At 43.4% G+C, this 14,175-nt stretch overlaps 2 long non-coding RNA genes across 2 annotated transcripts; one reads left to right on the forward strand and one right to left on the reverse strand.

Annotated features, from left to right (window-relative positions):
* Nucleotides 1-1,382: 1,382 nt before the first annotated feature.
* Nucleotides 1,383-2,829, reverse strand: LOC146200093 (uncharacterized). The gene is made up of 3 exons (XR_014705186.1): nt 2,793-2,829; nt 1,938-2,290; nt 1,383-1,505 (listed from the first exon to the last, which is right to left on the reverse strand). It is a non-coding gene; the product is annotated as an uncharacterized LOC146200093 (long non-coding RNA).
* A 1,654-nt stretch (nt 2,830-4,483) lies between these two features.
* Nucleotides 4,484-12,960, forward strand: LOC146200094 (uncharacterized). The gene is made up of 5 exons (XR_014704797.1): nt 4,484-5,038; nt 6,504-6,633; nt 6,979-7,179; nt 10,077-10,251; nt 12,181-12,960. It is a non-coding gene; the product is annotated as an uncharacterized LOC146200094 (long non-coding RNA).
* Nucleotides 12,961-14,175: the final 1,215 nt, after the last annotated feature.

Raw genomic sequence — 14,175 nt, forward strand, 5'->3', positions numbered from 1 at the left:
AAGCAAGGCGTTCGTGTGCTGTGCGATGTCAGTGCACGTAAAGAACCCCAAGTGGTCGAAATTTTCGGAGTCCTCCACTACGGCGTCTCTCATAGCCTCAGTTGCTTTGGGACGTTAAAGCCCACAAACAAACAAACAAACAAACAAACAAACAAACAAACAAACAAACAAACAAACAAACAAACAAACAAACAAAGCTTCTGGAATGGATTGAGTAGGTGCCCGTCAGCTCAACGCGATAACAATAGCGCGGCACCGTCGCGGATGTTGCGCGACGCCGCCGTTCTCACTGCTGGGGGCGCCGCTGAAAGAGGGTCAGGGAGCAGACAGCGGGGGGAGTACCGCGTCGTTGCTATTTGCCACAAGCGGAACGTTTGCAATTAAATCTGTGTTACACCTTTCTATTCTACTTGAAAGGCGGATTTATCTACGAGTAACGGCCATTTAACGCATTTTGTTGCCGAGACGTGAAAATTTCAACATCGCATGCAATTTGCGCACTGCACATAACACTACAAGATTCATCAACAGTGTTCTGCTTTTTCTGCAGTTGCAGCTCGAATAAATGAAGATTAATAATACACTCATATAAAACAAAATTCAGCAGCACAGGTACCAGCGTTTATTTACAGGTTTAAAAAAAAAGCTGCTGAGAAAGCTAGAAATAATAAATGATTCAAATTGCACTCATCTAAAACAAAACTGAGGAGCATGCATAGCAGTATTTATTGACAGGTTTCAAGTCAAAAACAGCTGCTCTACAGTTTCATGCATTTCCGCGAAAGAGGCTTCTGGCTGAATGGCTTGTACAAGTCATGTTTGTCCGTTATTGTACTTGCATAGTTGATTAGCAGTGGCCTGATGAACCTGGTGGTCATGAGTTCAGCCAAAGTTTCACGGTGCCCTCTGTCATTTACAGGACACTTCAGGAGGTGTGATTTGCAGATAGCTGGCACTGCTGCCTCTGTCAGGGTCTTCAGTGGCTTTTGAAGTTGTGGTTTCACTTTCAAAGCTGCTTCCACAAACAGTCGCAGTGTTTCTAAAATGTAGCAGCTGATCTGAGGGATAAAGTAGTCCCCCTCTGTCCTTCAGCCGAGTAAACTGCTGAAGTGGCTGATTAGTAGGCGGCTTTGTAGTGAGCGCACAACATCGAATCCCGGCCTCGGCGGCAGCTTTTCGGTGGAGGCGAAAAAGCAAGGCGTCCGTGTGCTGTGCGATGTCAGTGCACGTTAAAGAACCCCAGGTGGTCGAAATTTCCGGAGTCCTCCACTACGGCGTCTCTCATAGCCTGAGTTGCTTTGGGACGTTAAACCCCACAAACCAACCAACCAACCAACCAACTTATCACAATCTATATGCTCACTTACAATGCGAGCTATGTAGCCGCCTATATAAACTGTTGCAGACAACTGCAAAGTGGGGAGAGCTGCAGGGACACTCTGCACATTTAAACGCCTTAATACGTGCACAGCTGACGCTGGCAGCTCGTCAGTGCTCTCAGATGCCTTTGGCATTGCAGCCGTAAGTGCTTTGCTGTGCTCTTCATCTTCACGACGTAGCACATTGCTGTATTCTGAGGCAGCTGCGATACCAGTCTTCAAGATTTTTTGTAATCCTGACAGTACTGAGCGCACATCCAGTTGGTCATTGCAGCCCAGTGACCGCCTCAAAGTTCCAAATAAAGACTCAATAGGGTCGCTGCTGAATTTCCTAGTGAGAACAAAGAAGAACTGCTCCTCAACTAATAAGTAGCGAATGCAGGCAGCAGTCGAGTATGTTGTCAGCAGGAGAGCTTCATATGTCTCAGTTGTTGTTTTGCACTAATGCAGCTTTGCTCTTGTGCCACGTCAAAAAAGTTGTCACTTGGCATTGGGGAGCACCTAGATAACACTTCAGGAATTGTAATTTCGTTATTCCTCTTGCGTTTTTTCCTGGGCTCATCTTGGCTGTGCTGGCTCTCCAAAGCTGATCTTTTCCTGATGGTTTCACTATTTCTTTCTTTCAAGGTACGGGGTTGCATGTACGTCGGGTAGTCGGCAAACACAGAGGGCACAATGCCCTTTTTCAGACGGCGCCGTTTGCCCTCTAAGAAGTCCGAGTCTGTGAAATGTTTACTACAGACCTTCGAATAGCTCGAGGTACAGTTCGGGACCCAGCCATCTCTTCTTATCTTTTTAATCCACTGCTCGCGTAGCGAAGCTTCGGCAGGAATCTCGTGGAAGGAGACGCCAGGTTCCTTCTTTTTCCCGTCTGATCGGCACAGTGGCACACAGCAGTATGCCATCGGGATCTGTAAATTGAATATTCCGACTCTTAGCAAAATATTCTAAGTTTCTGCACTTCGTGCACAAAATAACTTGCTAATCACACTTGACAAACAAATGAAACTGAAATACATATTACAGTATTCGATTTCGCGGACATGGTAACGTATGCTTACAACTCTAACGTATGTAACGTTGAACACACAGTCGCTTAATTAAATAGCTGATAATGCGATGCGCCGCAAAGAAAACTTGCATAGAAACACGTGCATCATGCTGCGCACACGTGCTTACCAAAAAAACAAACAATTGGATATGCAAATTCACGCGCAAAGTTATCGAAACTGCAACACTGACGCATATGGCTCTTCCGAATGATAATATCAATCTTTATCGAGTCTTAATGAAGCAAAGTATGAGTTATTACTTCATTTAGTTCACCGAAAAAACACGGCCCGATCGCTGAACGATAAAGCAATTGCTATCACTCAGGTGTCTGTAATATGAACAACAAAAACAGCAACTTACAGGTTGTTCCAGCGGCGTAGTCCTGCTACGTCCAAATGCAGTACACTCTTAAAAAAAAGAGAGTCGAGTGTGGGGAGTCACAGCAATTTGACTCCTTTCTGCCACTTTGCGACTCCTTTCTGTACGAAAGGAGTCGCAGAAGGAATCAATTCTTGCAACCCTCTCTAATGCGGGCGTCTGACTCTCCACGTGGCCTTAACGGAGTCACGGCCAAAGACGGCGGGTAGGGATTAACACGGCTGCTGAAAAAAAAAAAAGAACTTGTGAAAGCACTTTATTTTACGCTGTCTTGCCACTTGTTAGGCCATTGTTAGATTTTGCTTACATTTAGAATGCAACTCCTATGCGCCCGTTCTTGGCTTGAGCTGCGTTGCCGTCGGCGTAACCGGTGGGTTCTCATTTACAGTGCACGTAAAGGATCACAGATGGTGCCGTACTAAAAATGAAGCAGCGGAAGCAGCATACACAACCACGCAAGACATACCAAAGCATCACGGTGCGGAAACATGAAAAGGCCATGGAGATACAATTTAGGTATTGATAGCTTTAAAACACGATTTAAACAAAAAGCTCCCCTCGACAGAGCAAAGAAAACGTCTATTCAAGAAAAGACGAGTAGATGAATGGCAATAGAGAAAAGAACACAAAAATTCTTCAATTTTGTTCTCTAGGTAAGAAGCGTTTCCACTGGAATTTCGTCAGCCAACACAATATCAACGATTTCTCTGAAGAGGAGGCAAATCTCCCAATCCTCGTTGCCTGCAGGAATGCTTGAGCCCAAAATCTGACCGAATGTCATTAAAGAGGTCGCTAAATGAGTGCAATCCACTACTCCACTCATGCATTCTGGCACGGTAGAAAAACACTTAACGAGTTCACCTTTTACAAGATTAGCAAATTGCTTCAAGGCCGACTGAATTATGATCTCGATTTTTCTAAACAAACTTTCGCAGAGTAAGGGAGTTTCCTACTTTCACCAATATCAAAGAAGAGTTTAGGAATGTTTTCCTTCAAGAAGGTCACAAAGCCATGGAAAGACAATGACTCCGGCACCTCCTTGCGTCCTGAACCTTGCGGCGAGTATGGCTCATTTTGCAGAGCTGATAAACTGGCAGAGCGTTCATCGCTGGCCACCACTGAGGTGTCCGAGCCAGCAGCATCAGCACTACAGCTCGATTCTCCGAGTTCAAGTTTCGCTGCAGTTTGGTGGTCACCGGACGAAATGGTTTGCGATAAAGGCTGCTTCGGAAGCTCGCCATAACTTTGTAGTGTTTTTGACAACCATCGATGCCACACGCGATCATGAAACTTGGATCCGAAGAGTGATCATGTTCCAGATGCCACACGACAGTTATGAATTTACTGGCCGAAAACGGGCACTTAGGGCATCGAAAACAGCAGCGGAAGTCATAGTCACTGAAAGTTATCAGCGACACATCGGCGGTGAACACGCAAGGCAGACAATTGCGAATTTCCAAGCAACGAACGGGAAGGAACAACCACCGACACACACCTGGGGAAAATCGAGCACCGCGCAGCTTAGCGCAATTTCGCGGATAACACTGGCGCCGACGAGAGTGCAGTTTTCTGCGCGTTCTTACGTTAGCATCTAAGCCAAGCTGCAAAGTCTTAGCGCTCAAGGTCTGTGAACCGCGCGAACCGTGCGTCGACAGACCTGTTCCCTTTCCGATAGCGTAACTCAATCTTTTCGCGGCGCGATCAGCGCATCCTGTTCATGCGATATCCTCGCCTGCCAACCGTGCGACGCGCTTCTATGGAAAGTCGAAACCATGCCAAGGCACTGATCGGGCTGAAAGTCCAACGCGGTGAAGAAGAGAGGGGTGGAGGATGTGATCACGTTGAGGAGGGAAAGAGCACGCTTAAATCAAAGGAGGATGAATGCGCAGCAAACACCTCCTTGCCTACCTGCCCCTTTCTCCCTAGCGAAAAGGCGCGAAAACATTGCGTCAGCCGTGGGTTGTTTGCGCCGGTCACCATTTTCGGCGGTGGCGTGCGGTAGGCCTCGCTGTGGAAGTGCGGGCACGCAGTAAGCTGGGAGAAGTGTCAGATTCGCTGAAAAGGGCGGCATGGTGCCGAGCAAATTTCCATGCAGGTAGTTTGTTTGGTGTCGTGCGGGGAGTCGAGAAAATGATCACATTATCAGGCACCCAGAGGCTCGCTGACTTGGCGCAAGCCTTCTTGACAGCGAGTTCGCCTACTTGGTGGATGACCGCCTGCTGATTCAGGTGAGTGCTCGCTTTGCATGCTGTGCGTGATGTGTGTTCCGGATCTTTGTCAAATCGTGCGCACGGGAGACACATAAGACCATGATACGTTTGACGAGAAAAAAAAAAGAAAAAAAAATGAACGTGGTACCGTGTTTTGCATACCGATTACTGCTTGCGCATGAGCACCACGTACGGTCGTCAGTAATTAAAACTCGCTAATCGGCTGCGCGGCCATGCATGTTCTTTTTATCATGCCCTTGAGCATTAAACATGTAAGCTCAATCGTCGAGGAGAGATGACTTGAGGCCAATCACTGGCACTATCGTGTTGCAATCGTTGACGCGTGCGATGCATGTTTGCGATACCTTCTTTGTTCACTGCGGGATAGACTAATATAGAATAAAAATTAGTTTGTTAATTCCCCTTCCGTCTGTTAAGAAACGGATGATTTTTCGCCAGCGTACATTCTTATTGCAAACACAGGAAGGCGTCGGGCGCTCGTTAATTTGGGTGCCATTGGACTCGCAACGGTTAGTTTGTACAGATTTATAGGGGAGCATGTTCTCGATCGTCGACGTGTCGCTCGGCGTTCTTTCTTCATACTCCTAAAGCCAGAACTGCACTGCGCACTCACGCCTGCGAAACTCTGCGGAAAGCGTGAGGATGACAGGGGAACCGCCACCTCTAGGCCTAAAACACTACAGCCGCATAGTTTCATTTTCGGAGCTTCGTTTCCATGCTCGTGGCTATGGCCACCATCAGCCGTGTGTGAGCCAGCCGGTGAAGCCGAGCTACGCAAATTTTAAACGCTAATCTGAGCGTCATTTTTCTTTCCGGCTCGCCGTCCACCGAGGCGTTGTTTCCATCGCGTCCGTACGCGTTGCTCTTGCACTGAGTGACAGCCGCACGCTAATTGTTGTCTTCTATCCTTGCGATGGAATTGTAAAAATGCAACTGCAGATTGTATTTTCGAAATGCATACATGCACTCAAAATTATGCCCATAGTTCAATTTTATTGCACGTGCATAGTGCGTGCTTTACAAGCCATTTGTTGAAAGCCAGTTGGCACTTTCAGAACAATAATTGTAACACGTGGCTAATGGCTGTTATCATAGCTTATCTTGTGCATCCTTTTTTTCTTCTCTCCCTCTCTCTCTGTGTATGCGCGTGCGTGCATGTGTGTGTGTCCACTGTATGCTGATGCTCCTTTTTTGTTGTGGAATTGGTGTAGGTTGGAACTGGCAAAATTTTCAATTGCTTTTCTCTTGCTTTTCTCTTGTGGCAGCAAGGAAGCAATGTCTAGCCAAAAATTAGTGCGACCTAAAATATATACTATGAACTGCTGTTTCATGGTTGACATGAGGGCCATATATTGTTTTAAGATCAATAGGAAAGGGCAACCCTCATCAGCATGACATCAGTATTTAGGTAATGCCTTTGGTGTCATCCTATGAGCTCACCATAATCAGTGCTCAATTTCAGGTATACAACTACCGATTCAAGTGTTTTGTTGACCTTGACCCTGTGGCCTTGACCCTGAGACAGTATTGGAGGACGGGGCATGGATTAACCGCCTTCTTGGTGAAGCTCCTCATGGCCCGCCTGTAGAAAGGTATAAATGTACTCTTTTTTTAAGGGAAGCTGTTGCGGGAGATATTGACATTTGTATCAAGTTATTCATCTATTCTGAGAGTAACTAGGATTTATGTACTGAATTAAGAAGAGAATGCTTAGAGAAGTGCATACTTCACAATGTTGGGTAACCTGAAACAAATAATGTCTTTCCCTTTTGGATAATGTTTCATGATCTGGTGTCATTGCTTGTCTGGTGACTTGCTTTCCAAATGAATTGCTTCTAAATTTTGAGGGAGCCTAGAAATGTGGAGCTGTTTGCTTGAGCTTTGTTTTTGATCTTATCAGTTAGTGCAATGGCCGTATCTTTACTATCACATTTCAGGCCTATCAACAGAGCACTCCATGTTCTGCCTCAGACAGAGAATAGGCAGGACGGTGCAAGAAGTGCGGACCAATACACCTTGTCACAAATGCCTTTATATATAGCTTCAGAAGTTCGAAGCGTAAAGCAGGGTGACATGCCTGACAAACTCGGGAAGAAAATAGTTGACTGGACTGCCTTTGACATGTCCACGCATCTAATGTAAGTGGTGAATCTCTGCTGCCGTAGTTGTATTTACCTTCCCCTGTACTGACTGCTGCCTCAGTTATATTTACCTTGGCCTAGAAGCCACTCTGTTACCAAAACAGATGGTTGGGTTTCCCTGCATAACACATCTTCCTGAAGTTAATTTCCTCCTTTTCATGCACACGAGCTGAAAATTTGCTTTTGAAGAGAAAGAACTGGGAAGAAAAGATTTGACAGACCACTTAAAGAGGACCTGCTGCATTGGGAATGTAACATCCCAGAATCGAGCCGTTGATATGTTGCTCATGCCTGCTGTGCGCTTTGTCTTTCTTGTGATTCAGCGGATTTGGTTAGTTAAATGAAATATTGGAATTAGTGTCACTAGTGGAGAGCAAACAACCTAGCCAGAGCTGAAAATCAAAACTCATTACCAGTCTGAAACAGTAACGTATCGAGGACTAATGACAGCCAAAACCAGGCCTCAGACGTGCACTTATAAGCAGATGGGTAATTAAACATAGGCCACTTAAGGCATGCAACTATCTAACTGTGGTATTTAAAAAATACAGCCTAATTTAGTTGGTGCAATTCAAATACTTCAAACTTTTTTCAGCTTCATCTTGTAAGTGCTTACACTAGACTGAATGTTTTTTGTGCATTGTAAAATTGATTCTAATAACAAATAGAGCAGGCAAATTCACCTACTTAGTTTTATTGATGTCAGCTGGTAAAATAATCTTTTGAAATATTGCATTGTAATTGTAATATGCAGCGTTGGTAAGGTTATATTTGCTGTTATTTACATGCTGTTTTAGCACATATGCAGTTTATGCACGGCACAGCAGTTTAGTTTTTTATACGCAGTGCATGCAAGAAAGGATTTGCTATAGTTTCCAAAATTTTTGATGGAAAAGTGGAAAAGTGCATAGTTTTACTCTAGAGCAGTATTTCAGATATGAGCAAGCATGTTATTACCCACCCAATTTAGGACACTTTCCTTCGGTATTTAAGTCCTAAGGTATAGTAAAGTGACTTTTCTTCTAATTTTGAGCTTCCTAATTTCTTCAGTTTTTTGTTTACCCTGAAATGATTATGTTCTCTTTAAGTTCTACTTTATTCGCGTGTTGTTACTCAGAATAGTGGCCTTCACTGTTCTGGTTCAAAGCAGAATCTGATCATTTGAAGTGATTTCTGTTGTGTGGTGCACCTTTTGAGGGTCGGTCACCTGTTCTGTCATACGTGAAGTGATAGTATTACATGGGTGATGTATATTTTAGCTTCACATAAGCTACAGCCAGTACTCTGTTGCTATCATTGTTAATTACGTTTTAATATATTTCAGAATAAGGTATCTTGCATTGAAAAACTGAGTTCTAGTCAGTTGGTCTTTATGCAGGCCTCCTGATACTTGTCCCTGAGGAACAAATTCAAAAACATTCGAAAAAGAATGCAGCCTGGCTGTCCAGAAGTGAACGCACAAAAGGAGGAAGTCAAATTGAGGAAGCTCGCTTAATACACTCAGTATGAGAACTCATTCCGCCGCGAGGTAATGAGTGCACAACAGCATGTTCATTACTGTATACCCCAAATTTTTCGTCTGATTTTCAATCTGGCTTACACAGCTATGTATTCCAAGCATGATTTTCAGTGTATGAAGCATAGGCTTCCACACTCTGGCATCCTACAGCTCTTGTTGCACCTTTGAAGACTTACTCCGAAATGCAAGAAAATTATTTGCATGCTGAAGAACTAGTGCAGTATGCGCATTTTCACGGAGTATCTATCTGCTTTTCGACAGAACATTAGGCAACGCGTTGCATCATGATGCTTTTAATTTCAGACTGGGGTGGAATCCACATTTGAAATCTATCCCATTTTTGTGAATGAAACCGTAAACTTCATGAAAAAAGAACTTCAGAGGACAATGCCTAATATAGAATTGGTGAAGGACGCCATGGATAGGACTGCACCGGCAAGGCGCCGAGCTCTCGAAATTGAGAAGATTAACCTGAATGACTTCTTAGAGGTGTATCCAACGTTGAAGGTTGACAAAGAAGTGACGTTTCTAAACTAGCAGTGCACGAATATTTTGTTCAAGCAAAATGGGCAATTTTATGGCTCCTTTGTTCATTTTATATTTTAGAGCACGGGCTTCTGTATATATTTGTGGTTGATAAATACTACCATCCTGTGCATATACCTCTCCTTTTAAGGACTTTGTGAGCTTTGTTGAGAACACTGCGTAGGATGAGGGGACGTATATTATGGTGAGGCAGCCCAAAAGTAACTTAAAATAAAATGCCTCTGCTCGTACCAATTGTATAACTGGCTTAAGATGAGGGGACAGTGCAAACAATTGCAATGTGTTAATAGCATCAATGTGAACTTGAATTACCACGTTCGTATTGGAAACACAAAAAATAGAAGTCAGCTGTGCTGAGGTGTCTGTTGTTGTACAGTGCAATGTAGTCAGGCTGCACAGTGTTTTGGTTGGAAATAAATGTATGCCTGTTAATTTAGCTAATGAGGGGGCTGCGGTAAGGAAAATCTTGCAGATTCAAATTCTGAGTACAAGCTTTGCATCCAGATTTAGGTATTTTGGTCTGAATGTATTTTGCATTGTGGAGAAAATATATTGTTATAATTTACACCTGAATGTCATTCATCAAATACACTGGGCATGTATTTTTTGGATCTGTTGACAGAATATGTCAATTTACAGCTGCTGAGCGTACGTTTAGGTCTAACAAGAAGCATGAAATCACGATGCAAATTAAGTTATAAATAATAAAAGTTAACAATTCTCATGTAACTAGTTTGGCCAGATCTTATTCAAGAGACTGTTTAATATGGATAAACCCCTGTTGTGTGCCATAGATGTGAACAATATATTTTTTTTGCATTTCTGCTAGATCTGCAAAGAATTCTATCGACTCACGGGCATTTCTGTGGATTTGAAATTGCTGGAAGCACTGAGAGAAGACAGTGATGGCATTTTTCATGCGGCAAGATGCAAACAGTCAGTATTGTCCGGAAACTGCAACGTGATGTCTGAAATCAAAAATGCAGAGGTGATTGCCAAGAACTGTAAGTAACAGCCTCATATTTGAATGAAAAATGTAAGCAATGTTTTGTCATCAAAGAAATTAAGGTACCAGTGGTGTGTGCAAAAACCGGAATGTCTAGCGTACAAGTGCCTTTTATTTTATTTTGCATCAACATGAAATGACAAAGTGAAACTAAGCAATATCCAGCTGTGAAGCAACTGCTTTTCTGCTCCAGAGGATGCTAACAGTTGCAAGGAGTGTAAATGCACTTCTTTACAACAGGGTTGAAATTTTGGGGACTGGTGGCTTCAGTGAGAGATCTGAGAATTTTGGGGAATGGTGGCTTCAGTGAGAGATCTGAACACTAGTTTGTTCATGATGTAGCTTTTATGTAAAACAGTAAACTCTGCTAGTAAGTGTAGCATTCGGACAGAAAAGTTTGACAGACAACTAACACTAGCTCAAAATTGTGAAATAATATTGTTAAAAAATTTATCAAATGCCCTGGCTTTGTGATTCATGCATTGCTCCATTATCTTTTATGCTTCATACATTGCTTTAGGGAAGAAAATGCATAAATGCATGCACTGTTGATGTCTGTTCTTTTAATTTTAATTAAACATAAAGTTTTAAATTTGCTTCTTAACTGCTATGTACAGTCAAGGACAAAACTGCAGGATGCGGATTCACAAAAAAGAAATTATTTCTGCATTGCCTCGCTAGTCAGTCTGCTGATATTTTTTATCTAACTGGAACAAGCGTGTCCTTTTATGATTCAGTTCATTTTACTCGCCTGTTTCACCTGACTGCACAGAAAAATAATTTTTTTATTGAAACATGCATTCTGCAGAATTTTGTCAATGACTGTACATGTTTGCAAGAAGACTAAAAAGCTCTTCTCTGCCATTTTGCATGTTTAAAAATTTTTTTACTAAGCGTTTTGTATCTTTCTTTTCTAGAGTAAAGAGTGTGCACTATGTACACTGGTAAGTGTGTACATAGTGCACTGTATTGGTTACCGGTAGACAACTTAGAAAGTCAGAGAATATTTTTACATAACTTCGTGCTGTGCATAGTGCTATAAGTTCACACGACCTCTGTAACTTCTTTGGAGAAATATTATTTGTAAGTACAGTTATGTAAAAAAAATCTTAAAATTTTTTTGTGTGTTACTTTTATGAAAAGAAATGTACCTATATTTGTCCTTACACTAATGCCACAATAGCCAAAAAGAAATAGGAAACTCTATTTGGTGAAATATTGTCTAGGTATTTTGACAACTTCATTTTTCTCCATTTTCTTTCGTTTCTTCTTTTTCAGTGTGAATATTCTTACATAGTTGTACAGTAAATGCTAATGTTTGAGAAATATATCTAGCTGCCATAGGCACCATGCCCAAAATGTACCACAAATCATTTGCAGCTGTTTTGGAAACTAATGTGACAGAGTTAAGGGTTGGAAGCTTAAAGTGTCAAGTTTATTTCCATGATGTGACCAACAGAAAAGGTCACATTGTAGCTGCAGCAGAAAGGATAACATGAGCATGGTGACTGCTGAAATTCATCTTCCACTGTCATTAAATGCTCCTTATCAGATTACTCATCTCGAGTGGAAATGTTGGCTAGCTTTTTCAATACTTGAAGGCCTTTGCAGGCTGCTAACACCCAGAGCAGTTCTTATATTGTAGCAATTTTGGGTGTGTAAGGAGTTTAATTGGTGTGCTCGTTCTACATGTTCTGTTTATTCTTTTCACTTATTTTTGGGTGTGTAACGAGCTTAATTGGGGTGCTTGTACTACATGTTCTGTTTATTCTTTTCACTCAATTTTTTTGCAAGAATGAATGGCTAAAAAGGCGCCAGCCTAACAGGTTGATGTCAATGTGCATGAAAAACGATGTTTAACCTTCTGATTTTACCTGACCCAAAGCAATTTATTTCACTGACAGTGTAATACATTTTCATTTGGCAGGTACCAGGCAAGCGGTGTCCATACCCAACAGGGTATACAATGAGAGTAGATCGCTTACACCTGAAGCAATGCACGTGGCATTTGAAGACATTTTGCATTAATGTCCTTGACCTGACAGAGGGATTTTGTGTGGTTTTCTGTATGTACTAGGCATATAGCATTGAGTACGCGCCAGCATTGAAGCATATGTTTTGTGTGATTGAGCACCTGCTTGGAATAAAAAAAAGCAAAGTTGGGTGCAAGAGCCCTTCACTGCTAACAAAACTTAGAGCCCAAGCTGGCAAAAAGCATAAGACTAATTTAGTGTGTTTTACAGCTTTAATTAAAGTGCCCTCATAAGTGCAGTGCACATTTTCAGGGCCACTGGTTATTTTGCACTCTCTAAGTGGCATGAATAATCCCCCACCACTCCCCACCTTTGTGAAGACATTCTGCTTTCATGTGTTGGTGTTTTTTTCGTCTTATATGCTGTGTGTTAGACACACTCAGTATGTATAATCATTTAATAAAGCTGTCAGCTTTTTACAGCCTCGTCTTTTGCAGAAATATGTTCATCTAAGCATGCACTGCATTATGCAGACACTCGCAGAACTGCCACACAGTTAAATGGACGATCCTAGTAGAGTGGATTTTAGAACCATTCTTTTAATGATCACCCAAACACGTCTTAGGGGTTTAGCAAAAGGCTCAGAATAAGGATTGCCTTTAGCAGTTTCACATGAGCTATCCGACGCTCAGTGAATGCAATGTGCCTCCATAATGTGAGTCTTCTCACTCAAACAATGAGCGTCACGCTGAACCTCTGGGAAGCAGCCAGTTGACCACCCTGAAGGAGCCAACGCAGCAACTGTCAAAAGAGTCAACGAATGCAATGTGACTCTCTAACGAGAGTCTTCTCACTCTAAAAATGAGCGTCCTGCTGATTCTCTGAGAAGCAGCCAGGTGACCACCCTGAAGGAGGCAAGACAACAACTGTCAGAGGAGTCGACGATGGCAATGTGACTCTCTAGTGAGAGTCTTCTTACTCTAAAAATGAGCGTCCTGCTGATCCTCTGAGAAGCAGCCAGGTGACTACCCTGAAGGAGGCAATGCAGCCACTGTCAAAGGAGTCGACGACGGCAATGTGACTCCCTAGTGAGAGTCTTCTCACTCTAACAATGAGGGTCTTGCTGAATCCCTGAAAAGTGGCCTGGTGACCACCCTAAAGGAGGCAATAAGACAATTTTCTATGGAGTCGCACTTACGCTGCTTCGGCCAGTGGAGGGTCAATGTGTTTTGTGCTCGAAGGGAGTCATCGGTAAACCCCAAAAAGGCATCACATATGTGGCAAATTTTGACTACCCAAAAAGGAGTCGATAAGAACTCCTTTCTTTTTTAGAGTGTAAGAGTAGCACCAAAACCTAGATGCAACAAGCAATGCTGGTGCACGAAATGAAAACAGCACGACGGAAGAACGTACGCCAAATGCGACTTGCTGCAACGCTACGCACGATACGCGAGCGGCAGGGCACCCTCTGTCGCCATCGCCACCTGTCGGCAGCTGGCCGCGTAACCTCTCGATGGTGGAGGAGGATGGGAGGAGGGGCAACGACGGCCACGGAGCGCGCCGTTGCCAAGCACAGAGGAGTATAAAGGAGGCTATGGTAGGACACGCAGTTCCTACATTATCAACTGGTTTTCTTCTTTGTTGGTTGGTTCATAGGAAGGGAAAGGCGCAGTATCTGTCACACTTGCTCTGTGGACACCTGAACCGCGCCGTAAGGGAAGGGATGAAGGTGGGAGTGAAAGTGGATAGAGAGAAAGGGGCCCGTAGTGGAGGGCTACGGAGTAATTTCGACCACCTGGGGATCTTTAACGTGCGCTGACATCGCACAGCACACGGACGCCACTTCGTTTCGCCTCCATCGAAACGCAGCCGCCGAGGCCGGGATTCGATCCCGGGAACTCCGGCACAGTAGTCGGGCGTCTTACCACTGCACCACCCCGGTCTTCTTT

This window comes from Amblyomma maculatum, chromosome 2 (assembly GCF_055883805.1).
Source record: "Amblyomma maculatum isolate TAMU_Amacu chromosome 2, ASM5588380v1, whole genome shotgun sequence".
Taxonomy (NCBI): domain Eukaryota; kingdom Metazoa; phylum Arthropoda; class Arachnida; order Ixodida; family Ixodidae; genus Amblyomma; species Amblyomma maculatum.